We start from the raw sequence: 25,130 nt of genomic DNA, 5'->3' as shown, positions 1-25,130 counted from the left end.
TATATTATATATCAGTTCATGAAATTGTATTCAGGTCATCGTGAACCTGACGATGACCGAAGAAGGTCGAAACGTTGTTCGCTCTTCTATGTAAAATATTTTCTCAACCCAAACGAGCCGTTTTTGCAGTGAGAGTTAGTTTCTTACGCACTATAAAATGGCATGTCATAGTTTTGTTCTTCTAGTGACATACCAGAACATAGTTATCATAGAGTTAAGTATTTAACTACTCCTCTTTCTTATTCATATCACTTTCAGTGTTTTTTCCTCATTGGTCGAGATACTGATCACTCATATAATGTCACTTGTACTAAGCACAAAATAAAAAAAAAAAAACACTCTACAAAGCAAGAAACTAGGTTTTGATCCTTGTGGTGGACAGAGTAGTTTTGTGCTTCGAACAAATTAAACAAACCTGAAATGAAACTCCATATATACTAAAACTGCCAAATTACTGTTACAAAAATTATACAACAGGTAGACTTTCGTGTTCGAATATCACTATTTTCCTTGCTATCTATAATCATAGTGATGAACGCAGGGGGCTGAATAGTTGTTCAAAAACTCGTTCTTTAATCATAAGACATCTTCAAAATAAAATAACACTACGTTTCCCAGCTTTGTGTAAATTATACTTAAGTTATATTACTTCATGACTAAATCTTTAATTTCATTTCTAAGAAAAGATTCCTTTTTGTTTTCATGAAATTGTATTCAAGTAAATAACACATTTATAGCCAGTTTAAATACTTAATGTACAGTTTTGTAACCTTTTACAGTAACTGTTGAAAACGTGTCAATAAAATGGTAACCATGATGAAACCCCAGATTAATGGTGGTTAATAATTAAATTTATCGTATTTTAAAACATAGGCAGCGCAATTTTAAATATATTCAGATTTATGGAAACAATGTTACTAGTATATGACTAACCATCTGACTATTTCAGCTGCTTCGACGTACCAAAAACAAACAAGAGTCAATTGCTTCTTTCGTTTTTTACAGAATTTTGTATACAATCTCATTTGGAAAACAAGACGTTTGGATTATGTATATATACAGTACAGATACGGTTGTATTGAGTTTATCAACAATTAGACCAACATAATCTTTCTAGACTACATTTTAATATCATACAGAGTTTAGATATCTTAATCTGACCCAAACGATCTTCTCAGAAGACTGTTCTAATAAAAAATAACCAGTAGGGAATTGAACAGAACAGATGTTGTTTTAATGCGCAGACGTCACGTGAGATAACGTTGTTCCGTTTACATGGCTACGACAACAATTAAACTGTAACTATATACGCAAACACCCTTCGTTTAATAACTCGTATCAGTTTATTTGAACAATGAAGGTTATTATGTGTCACAATTATAAGTACCGTAAGTATATTAAGGAAAGCATATGATAGCTATTTTATCTCATCATCGAGTGTGGATTTTGAGATGGATTAGCAGATATAAATAAATATTAGATTAAATTAGGTTTTATACTTTTCAAACAAAGCTACCAAAGAGATGTTTGTTCATAGCCGTCTTTAATTTTGAGCTGATAGACTAGAGAGAATACAACTAGTCGGCAGTATTCACCACTAGCTCTTGAGCTATTTTTCTGTGATCAGACAGTGGGAATTAGCCATCACTCCCACAATGCACCTACTGCTTCAAAGTTCGAATCACGTTTCTATGAACGCGAACTGTGAACCCTATAATTTATGAGTATAAAATGATAATCACTTGATAAATGCAGAGAAGCAAACTATATTCTTTGTATTCTCATTACTCTATACTTTATATAAAACATATTGGAACATATTCGATATTTGGGATGAAACATTTGCTCGGTTGAAATCCTTTAACAATTTGGAGGTAATCGATAGAAGTATGTACATTTTTGTAAATGCTGTAATATTCAGATGGCTTTGGTTCCTTTAGTTAAAGCGGATTACAATGAAGAGATTTCAGTTACATACTGAAGGTACACAAACTGAAATCGTTATTTCTAATAAAATAACCCGAAGTACTTGCGTAAATTTAGTATTAAAGCTATATTTGTAGCACCGTTTAGTTTTATTATTATAATTATATACAAGACAGTGTGCAGACCGTTTAGTTTTATTATTATAATTATATACAAGACAGTGTGCAGACCGTTTAGTTTTATTATTATAATTATATACAAGACAGTGTGCAGAATCCAAAAATAATTTAATATCGCAAAGGAGAATTTTTTCTGCTCAGGTTTAGAAAAGATAGAGAAGTATTAGTTTATAGATAATCGCTCCAAGTTACACATTAAGATAAATGATAAAGCACCAGAAAAACTGGTTATAACACACTGATAAAAAACAGACTAAAACGTAACTTCAAAATCAGATTTTGCCTTCTTGCTTCTCCTATTTATATTTTATTGTGATGCATTTTCTGGAAACTTCCTTAGAGTTTGAAATCATAATTTCATTAGTTTAATGGATCTATTTGGGACCTCCGAAAATGACTTACAAGTATACAAATGCTTAACGTGATAATTAGACCATGTTTAACTTACCTCTAAGCCTTTCTCGTTACAGAACTGTACTAATTTATCTCTTCTTGTTCCACCTACTTTTTCATTACCCTATTACTATTACCACCACATTTTGTTTTGACTTCATTTCCTACATACAATAGCTTCCTCCACATCGCGACATCTTTCGATTTACACTTCACTGTTTGATCACACAATCTCTTGGGTGTGATGGTAACTAACACTTACTTGTGTGTGTGATAAGCCTTTCATATAGTTGTTTAATTCTCCTGTCACTAACATATCTACTTCTCTGTGATGTTCATCTTATCTTAATATCATGAAATTACAGTCTTCACTCATAACAGTTCCTGAACCAGTCCACTTAATACCACTTGACCTTAGGCTATCATACTTTAGTTATTTTTTCATTTCTTGGTTATACGTGTCTCAAACTACCAGTTCTATATACAGTACTTGTGCCTATGTTCTTATCTTCATCTCGATCTTCATAATCTTTGCCATCTTTACAAATATTTCGTATTGCTAGCTCTACGGTTCCAACATTAAACATAAGGTGATGACCACAGCAGTGGGTCCTAATCTCATAATCAAACACTCACAGGAACGAAACAAATCACTATGGTAGAATGCTGCACAAAGAAAAACACCTGTCCAAATCCCTCATATCCTGCCACGAATGTCTCAACTATTTTATTTGATATTTCTATAGCTATGTATTGCAGTACAACACTCATATTCTTTCTGCAACTAATGGATTTTATCACTACTAGTCAGTTGGGTGTCAATAACTGAATATCCGAATAATTTTAGGTGTTATGTTTTAGAACATTCTTACAACATCCTCACAGAAGAAGTCCTAATTTCTACACTAATTAGGTAAATATATGAAGGCCTAATGAACAGTGCGTTAACAATTTGTTAGAGAAGAAGCTTATTGGTGTAAGTTAGTGAACGTCGTGGTAAAACATATCAAAAACTCATTTGATGAAATTAACCACACTTAGTGAACACTACATATGTAATCCTATCAGGAATAGATGGCTGTTCTTCATATATGCAGAGAGATAGAGTATTCCTCAGCAGGCGTACAGCTTACCTAACAAATAACTTATGCTATTCTTTTTTTTAGCATAAAGCCCAAGCTGATTAATTAAATTGTTTAATGATAATTGAAGACAATCAAAACTAAATTAATAAATATGATCATTGTTTCTAATTGTTATGTTCTGGCTTGATTCCAGCCATATCTACTTAGAAAAGTACAGTGTTTATCACCTACTGTGGTAACGCTAAGAATACCACAGAATATATCTATCTATATGCACTTCCTTAGGGTACCCGAAAATGTTCTGTTACAAGAGTAAATATAAGAAAATCAGAATTAAGTATAAACGTATTTTTATTTCTTGCTTTTGAAGTTCATATCTCATACTGTGTTGTAGCCTATAGAGTGCGTAATTCTTCTCGTGATTCATGGCATACGCACGTTTTACTGACGTCATGATAATACAACTTGTAACGTTAAGCATTCTTTATGTGACGTCACTTTAGTGTCTACTGACTTATTGAAAGACAACACACTGCGCAGTGGTATGAGTGGTTGAAACAGATGATCGCTCAAGGCGTTCTTTGTCCCCTTTCGGGGAAATCATTATTATGATTAACCTCAAGAACATCAAATGAAATTGAATAATAAGGAAATGATTGGTCATAATTGTTGGTATTTGATAAGTGTGCTGATGTACTGACTTATTTATTTCTAGTATTAATTAAATATGGACGACTAGTTCTTTTTTGTCACAATTTTTCTTGTCTGTGTATACATAAAAGGCAAGTCAGTCAACAATACACACTGCCTGATTGATATAGATTAAAGCAAAATATTTTTAAACATACTATACGATGATAATTTATTATTTGTAAAAAGTTAGACATTATCATTCATCTATTACAGTTTCTGTGAGTCAGAAAGTCTAATAACTGAAAATTGTGTTCATTTAGACAACTTTATCTTAACAGCTTAGAGGGCTGATAATACGTGAAATTAAATGAATTTTAGCTGTTGAAGTTCGACAGCTTTATGATATCTACTTGAATGCCACAAAATAACTCAAAACTTATTTTCAACGTTAACGTTTCACATGACTATCTTTAACTACAGGATTAATTCCCGAAGGAGAATTGAGTCTTGTGTTTCATCTGAGTTCTTTCTTAAGTTTTTGAATATTGGATTTTCTATTATTGTTTTGAAAGACACTAATTCGCAAGTGGTTGAAAATACTCTATTTTGATACGGACGAGGTTCTTAAAAATAGCCAGATATACTACTTTGTCGTTCATTCTTATAAGCCCCCAGTGGTACAGCGCTATGTCTGTGGACTTATACAGCTAAAACTGGGTTTCGATACTCCTGGTGGGCAGAGCACAGATAGCCCTTTGTACAGCTTTGTGATTAAAACAAACAACAGCAGCAACATTCTTATAAGTGAAATAGACTGAACAACCTAGACAGATACATGCACACAACCGCATTACCTGTGGCAGTTTGTATCGTCGGAACCATACTCATAGGGCTATATATTTACTCTGTCATCATAGCGAAAGAGGATAAAACGTGACCTCTTAAGCTAGATCACTTACTTTTACTTTTCCATTATTCACATTTTACACTCGAAAGCGCATTGCTCTTACGCTTCCTACTTGTACCTGAGATGAGTTATGTTTAGATTGGCTGTCGGCTGCTATATGACAGCTATTGTGGTGTCCCTTGTTTGATACGTTTTGTGATAAGAAGAGCCTAGTCATTGCAGAAATAATCAGTCGATTGGTAAACAGAAGATATTTTTGCACTTTACTGATCTAATGAAATTATTAATTTTTCTGGGTTTGTCAATACTGGCAGATGGTTAGATGTTTACTTGAAAGCAGACGTTACCTTTTACAAATAACACTGTTTTAATAAATAGCTACCACAGAGATACTCATTACTATATGTATTATAAAACTAAACACATCGTTGACTAAACCCAGTGTTTTACAGATTAGCCATGTTAAGCCTACATTTATGCATTTAAAGAGCTCAAGCAGAAACAAAACTCTGCTTATAATTGCTGGTGTAAGCACATAAAAACTGTAATACCAATATAACAAGAAATTTGAGTTAAGTAGAATAATTATGAACTTTTTTATTGTTATATGAACATAAAATATTGTCATTCACTTTTTAAAATGCCTATGTTGAATCTAACTACCACCAAGAAGAAATAATAAAATAATTACTAAGCCATATAATAAAAAATTCTATGCGGACAGTCGACTCCTGCTATTCATAGATTGAAACACACTACACTTAAAAAGTTACAAATATAGTTGGCGACATTCATGTATTATAATAGCTAAAGAGAGTCATTTGGGAAGTTGAAATGTATTTAACCATATAAAATTATGCTGGTGCTCACTACAAAATCAACATTCATGTTATAGAATAACTAAAGTAGTTAAGTCGGAGTTCATACCTTTAATTAATATTAAATATTTTCCCGTATCTTCAGAAATCCCAAAGTAACGTAGCTCACGTACTATCAGAAATTCTGGAAGTCTTGATCTCCAGAACTATTTCATGATACTTTAAGGCAGTGATAAGTTCAATCAAGATTATTTAAAGAAATATAATTTTAAATGTAGCTCTTTAAATTTGTTCGATGAACACTATTTTCTTAAGGTAAAGCAAGTTCACTTTGTTGTATTAAGTGAGAACAAATGAATAATCACACAGTTGTAAACAGGACTTCCCTTTGTCCACATGTGATTTTTTTAGCATCTATCTATTTGAATCACACCTAATTAACGGTCAAATGTAGAATAGGTGACCTTATGATTGGAGAAAAACACACAAAGCCTTTCCGAAGATAAATATTTATGCAGCAAGACTGTCAAATAATGTGCAGTCAAAAACTACAACGCTGCGAAGAAGAATTTTGTTATTTATTTTCAAAACGTAAAAATCCGTTCAGCAGAAAATTAAGACGATAACAGGATCCGAAACCAAACACATTTTTTCAGTGTGAAGAAACGTCCTCATATGTGTAGTGAGGTCTATAATTATGAATCCTTTAATTCCAAGTCATTATATTAGAGCTAAGAATACCTTCTGGTGGCATAACAAGTTAATTAACAAGGATTTGAAGTTGATAAGGGCTCACATCCAAATTTACAGGTAATAGAACTACTTGAAAAAGTTAGCAGAACAGATATAACAAATTCACAAAAACCACAAATTTCTCTTTTTCATTGTCTGACATTATTGAATGCTTCTAGATGCGTAAAAAAACAGATGTACCATTGTTATAAGTGCACCACGTAGAACAATAGCACAGGGATCACGTGCTAGTGCTTTCTTACACTAAATATCACCAAAAATAAGAGCTATTACAACTCTTATAGATACGCACACCTGTTGATATACACTAGTTGTGTCACCGTCAATCATTTCATTTTGAGGAACCATTCTCTCATTTAGTTGCACACTTTTTCTAGGGTGCAACTCACTCTGGCTCCTTGTGACGCAGCCTGGAATAAAAGAAAAGAACCAATTCCCTTTGGTGCTAACTGGGAGGAATTTTTATGCGGGTACCAATAATCTGCACAGCGGAGCCAACTGGTGAACACCGCCGCTCTACAAAGGGACTACAGATATTCCTGTCGGGGTATATTCATTGATTTGCAAGACTTCAAAGCTATTTCCCTGAGCTAATTAATACTGGAGAGAAAACAAACTGATAAGCAGATGTAATTATGGAATGTTGTAATCATTATCACTATACTTACATGTAAACAAACAAAATCCAGATTAAACCTTTTTCTTATATAAAACCAATCTACATTACCTCTGTTATCGACGTGAAATTTTATTTATTTCCTGGACTAGACGAAGTAGTTAATTAAATTAATTATTTAGTTTATCAACCCATAGTATATAGACACAATTACAACTCACACTTCGTAATCCAAATGACACTGCACACTATAGAATGTGTACCGTCACATGTACAGCACATATGCACACTCACAATGTGTACACACACACATACATCATTATTTACACATACTATAATATTATGTTGCACACTCACACTGGTGATATATATATATACAGAATATCAACATGAATGAATAATGCATAAAAGATCATGTCACACTCTATTATAAAAGTCCACTGACACATTGAGAAATAAATATTTTAAAACATTGAAGCTGCATCAAAAAAATTATTAAACAAGGTAGGGATGGACGTGATGTAATAAAACTTCCACTGTATAACCTCAAAAGAGAACACGTTCAGCATCCGTTCCATGCCTAGTTCGTTTTGTGTGTGTGTTTTTATGATATTAAACAAATTATGGGTACGTGCAAAAAATTGTCTTTGGTCTTTCTTCTTCTGTATAGTCAGTACAGAATCGATGATACACAAAAACCTCTTAGGAGTTTTTATCTTTGCATTGCAATCCACTTATATAGCTAATGTATGAAATCCTGTTGTCTTCTTATGCAATTGCAGAAAGGAAGGACAAGTTTAAGGAAAAGAAAAACATGCAAGTTATGGGTCCATATAAATATCTGATTCTTCTGGTGACGTATAAACAGATCTTACAGTACATGTATTGTCTTCAATAACGCGATTCACAGAAGCCTCTCGTCATTGTACGATGAGCCTAGCTAAGTTTGATAAGTTTAGTCTACATGGCTCATTGTGTGTGTGTGTGTGTTTTGTTATAGCAAAGCCAAAATGGGCTACCTGCTGTGTCCACCGAGAGCAATTGAGCTCCTGATTTACGCATTATAAATCCCAAGACATGGGAACTGCAGGATAGAATGAATAAACGAAGTAGGTATGGACCGGATGTTGGACATGTTTCCTTATTCAAGTTTTATTACACAATGTCCATTTCCACCTTGTTTCCTAACTTTTTGGTGCACACGTTCCTACATATTTAACCAAAGTTGTTCTTTGGGATTTTACGACAAATGTCTCTGATACACTCCCATAAATTTTATTTGGAACTGACTTGAATTTGTCAAGCTTTGATCTATCTGATCCCAGATCTGGTCAATTGTGTTGAGAACGGGGCTCTGTGAGGGCCATTGCATCATTTGAATGATTTAAGTAGTTTTTACCTTAGCAAACTAATTTCAGCATAGGTTAGATGAGTGTTTGGAGTCATTATCTTCTTGGTATAGAATCATTTACCAATAATACACAAATCTTTGGGTATACCATGACGAATCAGTATCTGATGTTACTTGCACTGGTCCATTATTCCATTCATTTTGCTAATATCTTCTGTTTCCTCAATAAAAAATCACTCTCAAACTATCACACTGTCTTCCCCATGCTTTTAGGTAAATGCTATGCAATGAAGTATCTTTCACATTTCTTCCGCCGAAAGTACAAACTACGCTTTGTACCAAATATTTCAAACTTGGACTTATCCCTTTATAACACACTTTTCCAATCACCAGTAATCCAGTTTTTGTACTTGTCAGCAAATTTCATTCTTTTGACAATATTTGGAGACCGAAGTAAAGGTTTTAAACTGATACACAACCAAGTATTCCATCCTCGTTAATTCGTTTTGATACTATAGAACTGGATAGTTTTCTGTCATTTGGTACATGGTTGTGATTAGTGGTAGTCTTCCTTCTGTTCGCGAAGCAATATAAACAAAGATACTTAACATCAGTATCATTGAGTTTAAGTGTTCTGCCTCTTCCTTTCCTATTTTCACATTTACTTGTCTCAGTCTCACGATCTAAAGTGTACTTAATAGTGTTTGGGGTGCATTTACAGTCTGCAGCACTTTGTTAGCGAGTCCAAACAACATCACGTGAAGCTTTTATGCGAACTCGCTGCTTTACTGACAATTACCTATGCTTTTCGGACCGTAGCATGAAAATAAAACTTTATATATATATCGTTTTCACTGTTTTTATCAAGGTTTATGTGTGGAGTGCTATTAAACCATTTCTTCTAGCATATACCGAGACCATATGATAGCTTCTTTCTATATAGTTAAGACATTGAATGGGGTACCAAGATAGTGATTTCAGATCCTAAATTTGATCTGTATGCTCATTCAGGCAGAATCCTTATGGCATACTATCGGTACAAGTATCTGTTAGTTTGTTTGTTTTGAATTTCACAAAAAGCTACACGAGGGATGATTTTTCATGTACTAGCCGGCCCTAATTTAGTAGTGTAAGATCAGAGGCAATGAAGCTAGTCATAACCACCCACCGCGAACTCTTGGGCTACTCTTTTACCAACGAATAGGGTGATTGACCACTCATTATAATGCCTCCACAGCTATAAGGCTGAGCACGTTTGACAAGTATATGGGAATTCTAAAGAATTATAAGTATTTTTACCCTGACTCAACAGAGACTACATAGTACTGTACATGAATCTTCAGTTATCGCATGCTTAAGGCTGCCCTAAAAAGAAATGCTTATGTAGCAGATTATGAAATAATTTTAATAGTTATTTTGTTATGTTGATATGTAAAATGCAGTATTATGTTTTTATTCTTCAGTCACTTTACTTATGATAATATTATTTGTAACATTTGTTTATCAAAGTAAATTGAAGTTTAGCTTTCAGGCTTGTCTGGTTTTAACAGAAATGTTTGATGTAACTAGATATCAAAGGTTTCGTATTACATCAGAAAATAATGATAAATCTGTTGTTAGAAATCATATGCTTTCTCTCTTGGCAATAATTTATTATGCTGAAGTTTTTGTTAGTTCAAGCTTTTACAGCGAGATGGATAAAAATAAATCTCATCTTATTAAAATAATAAATAACATACAACGTTAAAATAAGTAGACAGTTAAAAACGTTGTAATTAAGATCAATATATGATCACTAAGAAGTTGACTCTACATGTTTCAAAGATGCAATGTCATCTTCAGGAGTGGGTTGCAAGGGGATTTGTACCCCGCTGGTACAGCGGTACGTCTACGGATTTACAACTATAAAATCAGGAGTTCGAATCCCCTCGGTGGACTCAGCAGATAGCTCAATGTGGCTTTGCTATAAGAAAAACACACACACACACACACGCAAGGGAATTTATGTTAAACTTCATAGGCTTAAAAACAGGTTTACGAATACCTTAAACTTGAGTTAACATATTTAATATAAATAGTGTAATTTTAAATAAACACGAAATAAATTTATTCATTGTAAATAAAACCGAAGAAAGGAAGATGTAGATCATTTTGTAATGAAGGGTGTATTATGTAAATATAACAGTTCCTTCAGAAAAAGTTTTACCATTTCACTTATACTGCATATTTTGATTTTCAAAAGATGTATTTACTTTCATATGAACAGTTCACTACTGCTAACATCTGACCACCAACGTATTTAATAATAAAGTAGAATGTAACTTCAGGAGACGGATATATTCAAACAAAAAATTGACGGGTAGTATTCTATTTCTTAAATGGTTCAGTCCATAAAGAGACAAAAAAAGAGTGAAAAATTATTTTCAGTTATAAAAGACATGCTGTATCCATTAACTATTATTAACCAATCAATCATTAACTATTGATTGGTGTTTGTTTTACATAAAGTTCAGTGGTTATATCAAAGTTAAAACGCAGGTATATTGCAATATTCTGTTATATGCTACCCAGTTAATTAATTATTATTATTTTTCCTGGAACTACCATTTAACTACAGTTTAAAATTGTGCCTTAAGCAAAGTCAAAGCACTCTCGATCTTCCACGGTCATATATTATCTCGATATCAACCTGTTCAGTGCCGAAGACGAGATAACTCGTCCAAGCCGATCGGTAACACAGTGCCACGGACGAGTTAATTCGTTCTCAATAATACCTAACTTCAACGCTAGATGTCAGAATCATACATGCATTTGACCTACTTACAAATTGTTTCACTTTCGATCCACGATGGTGTCACGAAAAAAGTTACAAAATGAAGAAGCATTAGAGTTGTATTGTAGCAGCTGAAATACTTGGCAGTCAACAGGTTAAAGTATTCATTTTGACACGAATTCCACTTTTAATTGTCAGTTTGTAAATAAAGAACTGCTTGTCGTCTGGAAATAATAGTTTCATGTTTTGCGAGACACAGTTATTAGTTCTTGAGTAATTGCAACCTCTTGAATAGAAGGATATTATTGCTGATATTTTAATTTATAGCATTACATATTTTCGGTCATATGGTTTTATAGTTTTTTTGTTCTGATGTGTTTAGTTAGATAATTTCTTATCATAATCTAGTTATTACGCTTTGTCGTTATAAAAGTGATAACGATGTTAATTTCGAATGTAAGTGTCATAAAATTATTTTATTCTAATGACAATTTTTTTATATATGATCAAAAGTTTAAACGCTGTTTTTTGTTGAAAGCGTCAAACATTTAACAGTCCCGAGATTTGTGGGAATTTAAAATTAATCTTTACCGTTTTAAATTATTGTTTGTTTGTTTTTAAAATTTCGCACAAAGCTACTCGAGGGCTATCTGTGCAAGCCGTCCCTAATTTAGCAGTGTAAGACTAGAGAGAAGGCAGCTAGTTATCACCACCCACCGCCAACTCTTGGGCTACTCTTTTACCAACGAATAGTGGGATTGACCGTCATATTATAACGCTCCCAAAGCTGAAAGGGCAAGCATATTTGGCGCGACGGGGATGCGAATCCGCAACCCTCACATTACGAGTCGCACGCCTTAACACGCTTGGCCATGCCGGGGCCCTTGAAATTACCGTGTTACGAGTTTCATTTCCTGTGTTTGTTTCTGACGGTTTTTCTGGCAAATATCACATCATTGATTATACCTCATTTATTATTTATAATCGTCATAAAAATTTGAATTACGTGAAATTGTTATAGATAAATCAAACAATGTAGTTTACATTAATATACATGGATGATATATACATATATATATCTGTATCGTACGAAGTATTTCCACGGCCCAGAATAAAATAGTAGTGAAATGTATTTCACCAGCCAGCTTTCTGTATTTATTTTGAGTTGCTATCGATAGAAACACAACCATTCAGGAGGTACTAGGGAATACTTTTAGAGCAAAGCTATCGAACCTCGGATTTTAGCGTTGTAAATCTGCACATTTACTGCTTTCCTTCTAGAAACGACTCAGAAAATGTCTTAAGTAACATTTCTATACGTTTAAATAGGAGAGATTCAAGTAATGATTTTGTTTCAAGTATAACTTTTCACATTGATCTTTCGCTAGTTATTAATTTTATAAAAATTGGGAATTTCAAAGTAACAAAACTTTGGCTTCTTCACTTAGATTTTGTTTTTGTTTGTAACACTGAATATCTTGAACTTACCAGTGTTTGACCTTTTATCTACGGCTTTCCTTGTTTTTGTTCAATTTATGTATTAGAGAACTTCAAAGTATCAGTGGCTTTGATCATGTCTTCCGTTTGTTTTTCATCTTGTGCTTCAAGACGTATAGCTTTTGAGTTTCTAGCTAGTTTTTATTATCTATATTATCATTATTTAGTTCGTGACATGGGAAAAAATTCAAAGTATTAAATGTTTTCAAGAAGAAAAAATTTACAGGAAACCACAGCTATTTTAACATTGTATTCTTTGAGTTCACTGAACAAAATAATCAGTTTATCTTAAGACCATAATTTACTTAAATATATCTTTATGTATATAACCTTGTCAAAGAGCCCAGTTTACGGAAAGTTGACATATCTGAAAACATTCATATGATGTAATTACACTGGCAAAATGTTTAATATAAAACATATAATACAAATTCACGGATGACGTCACGAAGGTCACATTTTAAATTATTTTGCATTATTCTGTTTAATTGAAAGTAATTATAAATCCATAATGAGCAATGCTTTTGAATACATCAAGTCTCTATTGAAATATGCTCGCCTTTTCAGCCGTGGGGGGTTATAATGTGACGTTTAATTCCATTATTCGTTGTTGAAAGAGAAGCCCAAGAGTTGGCGGTGGGTGGTGATGACTAGCTGCCTTCCCTCCAGTCTTGCACTGCTAAATTAGGGACGGTTAGCACTGATAACCCTCGTGTAGCTTTGCGCGAAATTCACACACAGACCTTTTAAAAAATGCACTAAATCGTAGTTTACATTCCTTGTTGCAAAAGTTCTCCGTCATTGCCTATGTCAAGAATAGACATTCTATAACGAAAGACTTTGCAACCAATTATTTAACACGTTGCTAGAAAACATACATAAGTGTACCAAGAAAAATACAACTGAAGTACAGTATAAGCAAATAACTTGAATATGCTGTTTGAAGCTAGATGCTCTATTATATATATATATATTTTATAATTACGTTCAATGTTTTAAAACCTGCCATAGATTCACATTAATGAGAAAAAATATGCTTAAAAAGGAAGCATAGTGAATATAATTTTTTCTAATTTATTTTACCCAGGTTGTTAAAATATTTCGTTAGCCAACGCCTTAATGCTATTAAAAGGGGCGGGGTTTGGTACTGAGGATCTCTTGACGACCATAACATTTTTTTTCTTCGGAATATTCAAGTAGACATGCTGTAAAATGTTTTACAGGAAGTGGCAGCCTTCCTTGTAATTAATCTTTGATACATTTCAAGATATAGTTGTTTTTTTATCTTTACCTGACTTGAAATAGGTTTCACAAAGTCTCATTGCATGGAGTGTTATTGTGATATGAAAAACAGACACACGTAAAGAATAGTTGTGTCTTCCGCCAGTGGAGATGTTTGGTAACTCTCAATATCTATGAGCTTTAGGTAGTGCAAAAGTATTTTTCGATTTATTATCATACAGATAAAAATCAACTGTTTCTTTTTTTCACAATCGCAGAGTTTATAAAACTGGTACTGTATTATATCTTTATAATAACGTTCAAAGTATTAAGACTGCTGTAGATTGAGATTTAAAGTTCATGCTGAAAACGTAAGCATAGGAATAACTCCATACGTGGAATGTATTCAGCTTTACTTAGCAAAGATCAAAAGCATAAGCAATATTGTACAATGCATATAACATTGGTAATACTATCTGAAATCGACAAACAATCTAAGTTTCTATACCGTACTGACAATATTCTATCATCTCTCTTATACAACTATTCTATAGGGTCTATAGAATATATCATCAAATATTTTTATGATATAAAAATGGAAATATTCTATTGTCTTTAGTATACAAATAATTTATAGAATCTATACGACAATGACAATATTCTATCTTCTTTATAAAACAAATAATATATATTGTCTATATTAATATTCTACCATTTTTATTGCACAAATTATTACATCAATTTGTTTGTTCATTTGTAAGTAAGTAGAAAACTACACAATGGGTTATCTGTGTTCGGCCCATCACGGGTATTGAAACCCGTTTTTTTTTACATTGTAAGCCCGCAGTCACACTGCTGCGCAACTGGGGGTCATTATACCATAAATAGCCATTGATTTATATTTCACTAACTACAGTTTTAAATCTGTTACCTGAACAATGTGTGTGTACCTGATAGTATCAGTAAACAATTCACTATGATAGATAATATATTCTCCTTTCTACTGTTTCATTTTCTGTCTATTTTTTTACATAACAGACAGCCTCATTTTATTTCCACTTTCTATTAGCTTCAATAAAAATAACAGTACTTGAAGAATTTGTATATAAATCAAATTATATGAGGGTTTAAAGCGACTTCTTGAGTTTTACAGTATAGTTTTTGATATAAATGTTTTTAAGCCACTTCTTGAGTTTTAGTGCACTTTTTCGTTTTTTTATATTTCAGCGGTCATGATGTCATAAAACACTAACAATATAACCTAATGCTTCTTTGTAAACTTACGGCAGTGTTAGGGATCTAGCGAGGTATTTTTATGCTATCTTACTAAGGTATATTTTCTAAACGTGGTAGAATAACATTTAAAGTTCTGTTAGTTTTACCAAATTCCCTTTTATCTCAGAGATTATTTTGTTTCTTTCAGTTAATGTTTGATTAAACTGTTTTCCAAACAAGTGATAAGTTATTAATTCATACGAATAGTGACACAATACTAATGTATTCTCAAAACGGTTTGTAAGGGTATTAAAACTTTAATTAAAATAAAGTTTCGAAGAAGGTCGAAACGTAGTTCTGTACTTCATTTTAATTAATGTTTTAATATCCATACCAGACGTCTTGAGAATACATTTTTACTTCAAGTGGGTTTCTCGTCATCACGAGTGACTCAACACTTGGTTATGTTCGATCTCTCGAAGACAATTAATTTAAAAAAAAACACACTGTTAGTTACACATATATATCAGATACTTGACCAACTATTCTAACTATTATTCAACTAAATAAGATAATTTAGATTAACTTTAATCCCAAACTTTGATGATATAGTGCGAAAAAACAAGAACTCGACATTTTTGGTTTGGTTTTGAATTCTATCTGTGGGCTATCTGTGCTAGCTATCCATAATTTAGTAATGTAAGACTAGAGGGAAGGCAGCTAGTTTTCACCATCCACCGCCAACTCTTGGGCTACTCTTTTACCAACGAATAGTGGGATTGACTGTCACATTATAATGCCTCCACGGCTGAAAGGGCGAACATGTTTGATGTGACGGTGATTCGAACCCGCGGCTCTCGGATTACGGGCCACTCAACATTTTTAATGTATGATTAAAACACATTACTATTCTAGTCAGATTTCGGCGTCCATGGAGAAGCCAGTAAGATATAAAAAGTGAAATAAAATACAACTTTCATAGTGAATAATTTGGAATAAAAAGGAACTTATTAATCAGTTTCTAATATTGAAACTATATAATAATATTATGTAATATTGTATTCACTTTACTTTGTACAGCAGTGGATTCGAAAATATTTCAGAGCAATTAGTTTTCAGTGTTGTAATGTATATCCGGAAACAGTAGTTTTAAATATCCAAACTTATTATTATGAAAAATAAGTCAATTACTGACTAATGAGGCACATAATAATAAAAAAGGCTTTTCGGCTTCTGTTAATTCGTTTTTTTTTATTTCTGTCATCACTATATTACTTGTACAATTAACACCGCTTCAGATTACCAATTACAAATAAGTATGTTCCTTGTTACATAAAGCGTAGTTCCCTGGTGGAATTGCGGTAAATTTAGAGTTACAATGCTAAAATCCGACGTTAGATTCTTCGCGGTAGATACAACAGTTTGCCCAATGTGGTTTTGCTCTAAAACAGGGCATAAATAAATCGCCTATATTTCTGTGCGAAGAGCTCTCTTTAAACGTTATAAGTTAAAATTGTATTAACATGGAACTTTGAGAAGTTGAGTAAGTTAAAACACTACCTGGCATATTTTGAAAGTTGTTCAGAATTTTTTGTTTGCGAAGACATATAATTGGATAAATGTAGTGCCACTGGGTTTTGAATTTACGACATCACAAAGCCTAACTGTGGTGGCGACCTTCATACCGGTTACATTTTTTTGCTGATAATTGTATCCCACTGGACCAGAGGTAAATATACAAATTTTAAATACTAAATTCCAACATTCGACTCTCGTGGTGAACAGAGTGCACGTAATCTACTACGCAACTTGGCGCTGAAATAGACACATAGGCTGATAATTATACAAATGAGATGTAAAGTACAGCATAACTTAAAAAACAACGTTTAACTATTACAATAACATTTCATCTTACTTCCGTTTCTCTCCCTCCAGTGACAACAAAATGTTTTGCAAATAATACATGTACGCTTTCATTACACGTTTTGACTTGGTCTTATGCCATGCTTCTGTTGTTAAATCAATAAACGTTTTTTTAAGTATTTTTAAAATAGAATAACTTCATAAATATATATTTACTTTTAAATAGAAAATTCCTCAACCTATTTAAAAAATTATTATGTAAAATATAACGAACACCCAAAGGGAAAAATAAAAAAATTTTCTGTTAAATATTTAACTTCTCCGCAGGTTCGATTGAACGATGCTTTCTTTTTCTCGAATATTTTCTCTACATCTTACATAAACTCTAACTCTATGATAAGAGCATTTCTTATTTAAAAATACATTTAGTTACGGACTTCTTTAGTAAGATTTTAACAAAGGCAGCAGAACCTGCTTTTACCATATACCATTCAAAGTAATGATGCGACTGTAAACAGCCGATGTCTCTGATGAAATTTGTGGTAACTGAAAGAATATTAACACTTGTCTATAAAAAGTCACATTATCACTTGTTTGTTAATAGTGTCACGTTACCATCTGTCTGTAAATAAAATCACATTACCATCTGTCTGTAAACAAAGCTACATTATCATCTGTCTGTAAACAAAGTCATGTTACCATCTGTTTGTAAACAAAGTAACATTATTAGTATATTAATAATTAGCTTTATTACGTATATAAAATTAAGTATTTTAGATGTACGACAGGCTAACATTTCATAGGAATGCTTTGCATATGCTAAATATTTATGGTAGATCAAATAGGTATGGTACCATGTATAAGCACCTATATTTGTTAAGAATATGGTGAACTCTCGACCAGTCGACAGTGTAATATGTCAAACATAAACTTATGGATGGAAAATGTCATGCCCTATTCAGGAAGAATATTCTTGTGGCGGAAATATTAGTTTTATAGCCGAAACAACATGACGTTTCGCTTTCAGTGTTCTTCATGGAAACGACAAAACTCCTAAGGACAACAACGACCTTTCAAGCTAGCCAGTAAGGTCTTTTATCAGTAAAGCAAAGGTTATAGTTAGAAAAACAGTTTCTCACCCATAAAGTCATGTAACGAAGCCGGCCACATTTCCTAGAACCATTAACAAAACAATAAAGAAACTGAAGCTGAAAAAAAAATCCCACAAAGTTTTATCTTTGCAGTCATTCCTTGAACTTAACGGCTGTTTATATGTAAAGGATAGTCATTTGACCACATACCTGCCCAGTACCACACTAGTGGTTCAATGGGATTTTGTGCTTTTGATTTCCTGTGTAGGCTTGAAAGCCGACGACCACGTGCAATGGAATGTTTACAGGAGGTTTTTAGATTGCTCAAGATTCACCAACCTCGATTTTATCCACATAAGTTTGTCGAATAACGATAATTTCAAGTGCGCTAATGGATATCAGATCGAGCACGATAGATAGTGGTAGAAGTGGGTTCAATGACAGTGAAAGATAATAACAAATACAAACTTCTTGACGTATTTGTAATATAACAAACAAGTAGCTCAAATAATAACTCATATTGGTGCATCTATGGTTTTCTTCCAGTCAGAACACACGTAAACAAAGCACTGGATGTTTGGGAAATTACGTTTTAGCTCGTATAATATTTATAAAAAATAAATAAATAAAGGTAACAGTATATTTTGTTTCTCTTAGTGATTAATTTAGTTCATTTAGCGCTAAACAAATACGGTCTTATATTTTTCTGAAGTAAATATTTATACGTATGCCAAGATACAGCAAGGTTACTGACGTTACGGAAATGCTTCTAATTTCTCAGAAAGCTCGCTTTGTGTGGTTGCATGAAGTACCTGTCACAAATATATTTTTCTAAACGGAACAGAAAGTCCAAAAGTGTAGATTTCTGTTCCGATATGCGTCGAGATAAACATGCTCGCCCTCCCAGCCGTGGGGGCGTTATAATGTGTCGGTCAATCCCACTATTCGTTGGTAAAAGAGTAGCCCAAGAGTTGGCGGTGGGTGGTGATGACTAGCTGCCTTCCCTCTAGTCTTACACTGCAAAATTAGGGACGGCTAGTACAGATAGCCCTCGAGTAGCTTTGTGCGAAATTCAAAAACAAACAAAAAACTGTTCCGATATGCACTCTATGCTTAACGTAACCTGCTTTTAAACCATTACATACCTTTTATATCAGAGTTGTGTTCTACGGAAACTCAACCGAAGTGCACTGAAACCTGGAACCATCCAAAAAAATATTTCCATGAAACCCTGTCGTTCATAATGTCTCCCTAAGATCTTGTATCATTCGGCAGCCTTATAAAAGCAGGAAAAAACTGTAGCCACGAATATTAAATTACCCTTTCAACCTAAGTTATCCCTAAACGTAGATAAGCTCGTACCCGTGAACGACGAATAGCTCCTCATAACACCGAGCTGCTTAAGAGAGGATGAAGGTCAGAGCTTGGCGCCGCAGTAAACCAAACAAACGCAGATGGTGATGCGTACACGCACACAGAATAAGGGAACTTGCGCAGAAAAGGGTGGTTAGTGAAGCCTGCGCAACTAAATCATCGTGCAAGGCAGCAAAGTCTCTAAGTGTTCCTGAAACGATTGACGAGTAAATGAATACATGAAAGCCCAAAGGTATTCAACAGCTATACACAATTTTACCGCTTTAGTTAGACAGATTTCATAGAACGTTTTGTAATTACACAAATATTATTGGGAACCTTTTTTATTGAATTTCAAGCCCTGATATTTTAAAGAATTTATAAACGAATTATGAAAAATATTAAAGCTTTGAAATTTTCAATGCAACACAATCTTTATTTAATGTGAATAAAACTTAAGTGTTGTCCAAGAGATTATATGCATGCTGTCACATGTAATATAGTCTTAAACCTGAAATGATAATGAACAATTTGTACAAGATGTTTTTTCTCTGGCAAAACTGCTCTTTCAGGAAGCCATATGTTTGAAGCTGAGAAATAGCAAGAATGTATGCATTGAATAACATTGTGTACAGTTGTGAGTAAAATACCTTTTTTATTTACAGTAGATATTTTTAGCACAAATGTAACAGGAAATATTTGTGTTTATTCCCAGAAATGCACATATGTTTCTTCCTTTCACAAAATCACAGTTTATATTTCAAACATTCTTTGTTGTTTTAATTTTTTAATTAATGTGTTTTTCATATACATTGTAGAAGTTTTCTGGATTCTTGTATTTGTTTCTGGAATTAAGTACAAGTCTGCACAATAAGTTATCTCTGCCCATTACGGGTGTCGAAACTCGGTTACTAGCGGTGTGAGTTTGCAGACATATCACTGTGCCACTATGTGGATGTTAGGTAAAAATTAAATATTGTTTTCTGAGATGCATTTCAACGACAAAAATTGAGTATGAGTATTTGTTTATACGAATCGTAAATTATGTAAAACCCAGTTTAAGAACTTAAGTACTTCTAATGTAATTTTATGGTTTAAATATTAGATTAATTGTTGTTGTATTTTAAATTTTTCATGGTAATGTTGGTGGGGAGTTTTGGCATTATAAAAACACAAGGCTGGGTACCTCATAGACGCTAGTATGAAGGATTGTGAATCTGATGATCCATGGTTCGCACCCTGTTGCCGCAAAATAGCATTTCGTACTTTGAGGATGTTGACGCCTTCAAATGAGGTAAACTCAAGAGTTTGCGGTGGGCGCTGTTGGCTAACTACCTTTCTTCTAATCCGTACGTTCAAAATTAGGAACAATTAGTGCAGATAACCCTTACGTAACTTTGCACTAATATCCTCAAAAATACGTTAAAACCAATCTGGTACCTTTCGAGAAATAATTTTTATAATAACTGAAAGAGAACACGAGCTACAATAGAAAAGCTATGAAATATAATAACCTAGATTGTATGGAGTATTAATAAAAGAAGCATTACTGTGGAACTTAAAGTTTTCTATAAAATGGTTGAATAGAAATAAAATAAAATATAAACATTAAGTCTATGGATCAATTAAAATCAAAATTAGGAAAATGATGATAAAGACATTTAGTGGCATAATTCGTCAAATCTCTTGAATGAAGCCGTTATAATTAGATCTGATACAAACAGAACGATAAGTTCAATATGTATTAAAATTATTAAAACATAAAAAACAGTTATAACCACATTTATAAAAAAATATAATAAAGGAACGTGTCTTGAGTAAAAGTTTCGATAACTTAATATATTGATACTTGAGTACCTACGAATTCAATTACAATAAATATAATAAAAGAACGTATCATAGATAAACATTACAATAACTTAAGTCCGCCGCTGGCACAACGGTAAGTCTACGGATTTACAACGCTAAAATCAGAGGGGGGTATATTCCCCACGGTGAACTCAGAAGATAGCTCTATGTGGCTTTACTATAAGAAAAAAAACACACAATAACCTGATCTGTTGATACTTGAAAAAAACCTAGAAATAACACAATTAATACTACGTACGCAATATTATAAAATCAACGAGCCCATCATGTACAGGCAGACAAAATGAACCTTTCACTTCCTTAACAATAAGTAAAACAACAAATACCTACTTTAACTCGGTGGATTCAGCAGATAGCCCAATGTGGCTTTGCTATAAGAAAACACACATACACCCTACTTTGACGTTTTACACAAAAGCTTAATTATTTATAAAATAACTATAAAGTAAGAAAATATTTTAACTGCATGGGAGACAACAGAGAAAAGATACACAATTTTATTTAAGCCATTTCCCATAATAAAGTTTATTACAATGAACTTTATTTTTTATACATATACTGTTAATCGAGAACAAATCTGGAACATCAAAATTTTAAATTCATTTAAACTTATTCAAGAATGAAATACATAATGACCTCTAGTTATTCCGTCAGTGTAGAAGTGTGTAATGCTGATAACACGTTAGAGTGTCGTCACGATGACTAATGTTGATTATGCTAGTACCATCGTTTCAGAAAATGAGATATTTGGGACACAAGATGATAAATAATGGAGAGTGGAAAGCTCCAAGAGAAAATTCAGTGGTGGTAGATGGTTTCACATTTTTTTTCCTCAGCTTTGTCATCAAAGAATATTAGTAGGAGTCTGTCTTTCAGTATATTATCTACTAAAATAATGAAGTTTCCCGCCGGCAGTTATAAAACAAGTGATTAAACTATATACATTTTGACCTTATTTCAGAGGGATGACCCAGATGTACAGGTTACAGTTTAAGGTTAAAAAACAGAAGAATAAAATTAAATGACATTTCACTATGTCACTTTCCAAGTATCAAGCAAGCAAAGTTGCTCTTTTAAAAGGACATTGTGGTAGTAGCTGAGTGTGACTCTGATATGAGGTACACAGTCTAAGGATCTCTGAACTTCGAGAACCAGTCCAACAAGGTACAAGGAACATGAAAATGCGACAACGTTTAAGAATGATAATTTATCTAAGGAATATATTAAGAACTGGGCGTCCAATCCAGATAATTTAGACCACAGACTGATCATGAATGGTCACAAAAATATAAACCAATTTACAGCATCTTAGGCTCTTATAACCATTCATGGCAAAATATTTATTGAAAGAACTCGGGAATATTGAACAGTTCATCATAGTTTACCATGTTTTAAATGTAATAATTTTAGTACTGCTTTAAATCGCCAGTTTTGTCTTGTAATGCAAACATATTGTAAATACGGCAAAAGTGTGTAAACTATTCAATATGATCATTTTCGGAACAATAAATTTTAAATGTAATGTTTCTAGACCAGAAAAGAATTAACCACAATTCTAAAATGAAGATAAAAAATAAAATATGTAAGATTTGTTTTTCAGCAACGAAAATATGACTTGTTTGATTACAAGTCAACAGAAAATATTTAAATATGATATATTTGCACTACTGTAATTAATGCGTTGCGGTAAACCTTAAATACCATTGATTTTCAGTCAAAAATAATTTAGAATTATTGTGATTAACTGTAAATTTCAAAATAAATATTCAATAATGATATGATTTCTATGAAGAACCGAGAATTGAGTATACCGATCTTACCAACGTTAATAATGTATTTTATTGTAAATTACAAAAGCAACACTGTACTTATATACTTATGTATGTATAGTATTTATATAAATGGGCCGTTTGTATCTAGGTCCCATTTCTTCCAAATGGACGCTCTACAAATCAAAACAAGGAGTCTTAATTTCACTTTATGACTAATTCTACATATAAAATCTTTTAATTGTGGACTACTCAAATGTTCAGTCATAATGAACCATTTGTAAGTTTTACACATTGTCATAACTTTGTTTAGCTTCTTAATCCGACTTTCATCTTAATGGGGAAGCTCAGCGGGTAAGCCCATCACCATAATCTACAGCATAATGCTTTATTGATTAATTTCACCCAGATAATTAACTTAAAAATGTACTATTACATTCTGATTAACTAACACTATAAAGAAATACCAAATTATATTTTAAAGTATAACATATCTGTTTGAGTTTGGCTGGGAATTGGCTAGTGGTTAGACTGCAAATTTTAAGGTTCATGGTTCACGTCCTAGTGCTTCATAAACGCACTCTGCACTTTAGCACTGTGTATAATACATAAGACTACGGTTAAATATGATTAGTCAGTCAGAAGAAGGCAGCCCGAGGGTTAGTGGTTGGTGCCTTCCCTTCTAGTTTATTAGTTAAAAATTAGAAACGACTATACGCAAGTAGTACTGGACTTTAGGTGAACAGTCTAAAGACAAAGAAACCCAAGTGAGTTTTCTTTCTCACTAGTTAGTGATCTGGTCTTTAGAAATCTCTTATTGTATAACAATAATTAAGCCTATATTTAAAATGGCAACCTTCACTGCAGACTACTGAAATTCACGGTCATAATAAACCGTCTAAAAGTGTTCTATATAAAACAAATCACTATTTTATGAAGAAGTAGAATGGAATATATATTATGAATATAATCATACTATTCATTATACTGTGGAAATGCGAACCATTATAACTACAGACAAAATATAAAGCAAGCAATTCAAAATATAGGTATTTTTCGAAGAGATAAAACAACGGATAAATACTTTTCCTTTCTTGTAGAAATCACAACCCTGAAATGTGTGGGCATTTCTTTCCAGTGTTCTTCTCCATTTATTGGTCCCAGTGGCTCAGTGGTAGGTCTGTGGGTTTATAATGCTCAAAACCGGGTTTCGATACTTGTGGTGGGCACAGCACAGATGGCCCATCGCGTAGCCTTGTGCTTAATAACAAACAAACATTTTATTTCCTGTGGCCTTATTTAGACCTTTTTTCTTATCTCTATATTTATACATCTAAACATATGCAGTCCTATATATGTAGTCGTTTCTTTGGTTTCGCTCTTTCTTCATTGCTTACTCTTGTCACTGTTTCCACCTCACAACTCACAAGGGATACTCGTAAAAGTCCAAAACCTGTCCTATGGAACATCTCTTGCGTTTGTAATAGTTTTTTTTCTTTTCTTTTCAGAACATTGTGAAAATAATCTTACTGTGAAACTTACTCGATAGATTGAAAAGTATAGGTTACTAAATTATTTTACTCTCAGTTTTCGAATACGAGTACTAAGAATCTTGTGTCTATAATAAAGTGTTGTTTTTTCGAAATATTGTAAGAATACCTTTACTGTGGAACTTCATGAGATAGACTGGAATAAATAAACAGCGGAATGTTTTCACTTTCACTGATATTCTAGGTACACCGTAAAGTCGTCAATACCAGCTTTTAACTTTCTAGATTATCTTAGCTTTCAACATTCACTGCCATAGCTAAAGTTACA

The 25,130-nt window shown here is 32.9% G+C and overlaps 1 protein-coding gene across 4 annotated transcripts in view; it reads right to left on the bottom strand.

The window, feature by feature from the left end:
- Nep3 (M13 family metallopeptidase neprilysin 3) overlaps window positions 1-25,130 on the bottom strand; it is a 107,220-nt gene that overhangs the window by 44,717 nt on the left and 37,373 nt on the right. Inside the window, exon 1 of one of the 4 annotated variants that reach the window (XM_076450523.1) lies at window positions 19,467-19,761. The exons of the other annotated variants lie outside the window; for them this stretch is intronic. The gene's annotated coding sequence lies outside the window, so the exon portion shown is untranslated. Of the gene's footprint in view, window positions 1-19,466; window positions 19,762-25,130 lie in introns of those variants that run through there. 4 annotated transcript variants of the gene reach the window in all.

Source organism: Tachypleus tridentatus, chromosome 8 (assembly GCF_004210375.1).
Source record: "Tachypleus tridentatus isolate NWPU-2018 chromosome 8, ASM421037v1, whole genome shotgun sequence".
NCBI classification, from domain to species: domain Eukaryota; kingdom Metazoa; phylum Arthropoda; class Merostomata; order Xiphosura; family Limulidae; genus Tachypleus; species Tachypleus tridentatus.
This window is presented reverse-complemented; position numbering and strand designations above follow the sequence as displayed.